Here is a 4908-nt window from a genome sequence, read left to right on the forward strand (position 1 = left end):
CGATAGATTTCATGGCGCAAGACAGCATTGCCCCTTTTTTCAGGAAGTGAGTCTAATGCCAGGCGCATGGCTTCCCAGTTTTCCTCTTCGTCATATAGCATTACTCGAAGAGTCGGCTCGTAGTGCTCTATTGGAAGAACAGCTTCCGCACCGTAAGTTAGGAGGAATGGAGTTTCACTAGTCGCCCCTTTTTCAGTCGTCCTAATGGCCCAGAGAACATGTGGTAATTCATCCGCCCATAGGCCGCCTGCTCGTTCAATCTTTTTCTTGAGACCGTCCGAGATGATTTTATTAAAGGCTTCTACCTGGCCGTTTGCTTGTGGACGGCCGACAGATGAAAAGTAGTTTGCAATTCCTTGGTCACCCAACCAGCTTTTGAGAACAGGCGTCTCAAATTGGGGACCATTATCAAAAACCATAGACATGGGAACCCCGAACCGAGTGATGACATTTTTCCAGATGAATGAAATTACATCCTTCGTCTTGATTCCCTTTACAGCCTCCGCCTCTACCCATTTAGTGAAGTAGTCGACGGCAACAAGTATGTACCTCCTTCCGCCTGTAGCAGGCGTATATGGACCCAGAATGTCCATGCCCCACTTAGCAAACGGTAGTGGGCTATGAATGGTAGTGAGGTCAGTAGCCGGACGGTGAATTAGTTTGCCAAACCTTTGGCACTTGTCACATTTTTTCACCATCTCCATTACATCTGCTTCCAAAGTAGGCCAAAAGTAGCCCTGCCGCCTTGCCCTTTGAGCAAGCGTCCTACCGCCTATATGAGAAGCACAGTAACCAGAGTGAAGATCGTCTAGTATCTCTCGTCCCTTTTCTAAAGTAACACACTTTAAGAAGGGTTGAAGGTACCCCCTTTTGTGAAGTTCTCCCTTTATCATTTCAAAACAGGTGGCTCGATTTTTCAGTGCTGCCGCCTGTTGAGGATCATCCGGCAGTGTACCCTTTGTCAGATATGCCCTGATTGAATCCATCCAGGTTGAGCTTCTGTATAGGATTCCAATAGGGTTTTCCTCGATGCTTCTCTTCTCCATTACTTCCCAAAAAACAGTTCGAGGAGTATCAGAGGTGGCGGATGATGCTAATTTTGAAAATGCATCCGCCTGGTTGTTTTCTGATCTCGACACTTGGATCAGATGGAAATCCTCAAGGGAGCCGACTGCTTGTCGGACCGCCTGTAAATACTTGATCATGGCCGGATGGGTTGCTTCGTATTCGCCATTGTACTGACTCACTATCAATTGTGAATCGGAACAGGCGTCTATTTTTCTTGCCCCTGCCGCCTTGCACATGCGGATCCCGGCTAGTAAAGCTTCATATTCTGCCTCATTGTTTGAAGCCTGAAAACTGAAGCGTAGAGCATACTCGTACCTGTCGCCCTCTGGCGACTGACATATGACGCCTGCTCCACAACCATTTGAAGTAGAGCTTCCGTCCACATATACCTTCCATACTTGGTCTGGAACTTGAGAGTCAGGAGGACGAGTCATCTCTACAATAAAGTCAGCAAAGGCTTGCCCCTTCACTGCTTTTCTAGGCTCGAAAGTAACTTCGAGGCTCTTTATTTCTATGGCCCATTTGAACATTCGGCCTGACGACTCCATGATGGTAAGTGGCCGCTTGATAGGTTGGTTTGTATACACGACGACTGCATGTGCCAAAAAGTAGGGCTTCAATTTTTTAACAGCCATGAAGAGTGCAAGACCAAATTTCTCCACTAGGGGATACCTCAACTCGGCATTTTTCAGTACGTGACTGACAAAGTAGACCGGGAGCTGACAACCGTCTCTTTCAGCAAGGAGAACAGCGCTTAACGCATGATCAGAGACGGCCAGGTACATGTAGAGTACTTCTTTGGGCAAAGGGCTGACCAGCCTCGACAAGGAATGCAAGTGAACTTTCAATTTCTGGAAGGCGGCCTCAGCATCCGGCCCCCATTCAAACCTTGCCTTTTTCTTAATTGCTTGGAAAAAATATAGGCATTTGTCGCCTGATCGGCTTAGAAATCTTCCCAAGGCCGCCAGACAACCTGTTAACTTCTGAACCTCTCGGATGGTACGAGGCGACTGCATGTCAATGACCGCCTGCACCTTCTCAGGGTTCGCCTCTATTCCTCTCTGATTGATAAGGAATCCGAGACATTTCCCAGACTCAACTCCAAATACACATTTCTTGGGATTGAGCATGACATGGTGCCGCCTGAGTGTGGCGAAAGTTTTTCGGACGTCCGACAGATGATCTTTCTAAAGTTTAGTTTTGACAATCATATCATCAATGTATGCCTCGACGTTTCTCCCAATCTGATCAAAGAACACAGTGTTTATCATTCGCTGGAAGGTAGCCGGGGCATTCTTAAGACCAAACGGCATGACCGTGTAACAGTATAACCCCTGATCAGTGACGAAGGCCGTCTTCTCCTGATCTTTCTTCCATAAAGGAATTTGATGGAAACCAGAATAGGCGTCCATAAAGCTCATCAAAGCATGGCCGGCTGTTGAGTCGACCAGGTTATCAATTTTAGGCTGAGGGTAACTGTCTTTGGGGCACGCCTTGTTTAAGTCTGTGTAGTCTACACACATTCGCCAGGTGCCATTCGGCTTCTTAACAAGCACCACATTTGCAACCCAGTCTGGGAAGTAACATTGCCGAATGAACCCTGCATCAAGTAATTTTTTAACTTCGGCGGCTGCCGCCTGACTTCTTTCTTCGCCATGGTTCCGCTTCTTTTGCCGTACCGGCTTCTTTTTCGGATCCACGGCCAGTTTATGTACCGCCAGATCAGGACTAATGCCTGGCATTTCATGGACTTCGAATGCAAAGATTTCCTTGTATTCTTTCAATAGTTTGTGAAAGTCGTCACCAAGGTCTCTCAGAGCAGTCGTCCCAACTTTGACTGTTCGGTCAGGACGTGAGTCGTCTAAGATCAGGTCCGCATGCTCACCAGCCGGATGAGGGCGGAACTCACGCTCCTCTGCCACTGATTGCTATTTTCTTTCTTTTCTTGCGGCCCCTGTTTGGGATGCCTTTCTCTTCTTGCCGCCTGCTTCTTGAACAGGCGCACTGTCCTTGACATTGTCAAGGTCTGTTTTTTCACCGCTTGACCCAGTGGCCATAACAGTGGGCTTGATATCAAAGAGATAGCACTCTCGGGCCATCCTCTGATCTCCCCTTAGGGAGCCGACTGTTCCATTATCCCTCTGAAACTTGAGCAACATAAGAAACGGGATTATAACAGCCTTGGAATTATTCAGGGTTGGTCGACCCAGAATTATGTTGTAGGCCGAGAGTTCTTCTACTACCAGGGACCGGACTACCATGAGTCGTCCTTCCCCTTTTTCGCCCAGGCGGATGGGTAAATCCACTCGTCCCAGTGGGTGGACGACTCCTCCTCCAAACCCTACTAAAGGGTGGGAGGCCGGATGTATGCAATCAGTCTGATATTTTAGTTTCAACAGACATTTGCTACTGATGAGATCTGAGGAGCTTCCGGTATCTATGAGGATTCGGCCAACTCTCTGGTTGGCCACTTTACATTCAACAACGATAGGGTCGTCATGCGGCCCTCTTACCCCTCCTAGATCTTCTTCAGTGATGACAATCTCATGAAATGAATATTTGGACGGCCGTTCTTGGTGAACGGAATTTACATCTAACCGCCTGATATTGTCTTTGTTGCCCCTAATAGTGGGGCCGCCTCCTGAGAAGCCGCCTGCAATGGTGTAGACGACTGCATCATCTGTATCGGAGCTGTCAGCCTGTTGATTCTTTTTGGCCGACTGCTTTTTTGAGGAAGTGTTCCCCGTAGATTTCTTGACATAAGTGTCAAGATCACCTTGCTCAGCCAGGCGGTCCAGATACCGCATGAGACTGATGCAGCCATTGGTGTGATGACCAACATCATCATGATAAGCACAGAATTTATCTTGGTTCCGGTTGTTTGCAGAACCCTTCATGGGGACCGGCTTCTCAATTGAGATCCGTCCCTTGATTTCTTTTAGGATAAACTGGTTATCCTTGTTAAACGCATACTTTGGGGAGTATGGTTTGAATTCTTTTTTCTTTTTCTGGGCCGGCTGTTTAGAGGAATCAGCCGCCCATACCTCTTTTATCTTCTCATCTTTGTTTGACGACTGTTTCTGTCGTCCTTCTCTTTTGTCGAACCTTTTCCCTTCCGACTGTTTTACCGTGCAAAGATCAGTCGCCTGTATATAGGCTTCTGCTTCAATCAAGGCCTCTTGAAGAGTCGCCACCCTTTTTCGAACCAAATCAAATTTGAAGGTAGACCCGTCTTTGAGACCTCTGAAAAAGTCAGTATAGGCTACCTCATCCGGTAACCCTTGAATCTGTATTCTCATCAGGTTAAACCGCCTGATGTAAGAACGAAGCCCCTCCTTCTCGCCCTGCTGAATTGTTCCTAAATCAAGGGTCGTTTTCTTCGCAGGGATGTTCATGGCGAAGTTGGAGGTGAATAAGTAAGCAAGCGTCCTGAAGCTATTTACACAACCAGTCGGCAGGTTGCCGAACCATTGTTGTGCGATTCCTTTGAGAGTCGCTGGGAAACACTTGCACCAAGTGGGATCATCCAACCCTTGAAGGTATATCAGGTTGGTGAATGCCATCAGATGGTCTTCTGGGTTAGTAGTGCCATCATAGGCGCCTACTAGTACATTTTTCACTTTGGCCGGCTGAGCGGCTTCAGTAATTTCCTTGGAGAAGGCCGACGGCTGTTCACCAAGTCTAAGAAACCGTAGCTGCCACTCCATAGGTTGGACGTTTTTTGCTGCAGGTCCACCAAACGGAGTTGGCTGCAAAAAATACTGTTGTTGCGGCACAAATGGTAAGTTTGGTACCGCCAGGTCGCTATGAAAGCCGGACTGACGGGAGGTGCCGCCTGAC

Source organism: Chenopodium quinoa, unplaced genomic scaffold (genome assembly GCF_001683475.1).
Source record: "Chenopodium quinoa cultivar QQ74 unplaced genomic scaffold, ASM168347v1, whole genome shotgun sequence".
In the NCBI taxonomy this organism is placed as follows: domain Eukaryota; kingdom Viridiplantae; phylum Streptophyta; class Magnoliopsida; order Caryophyllales; family Amaranthaceae; genus Chenopodium; species Chenopodium quinoa.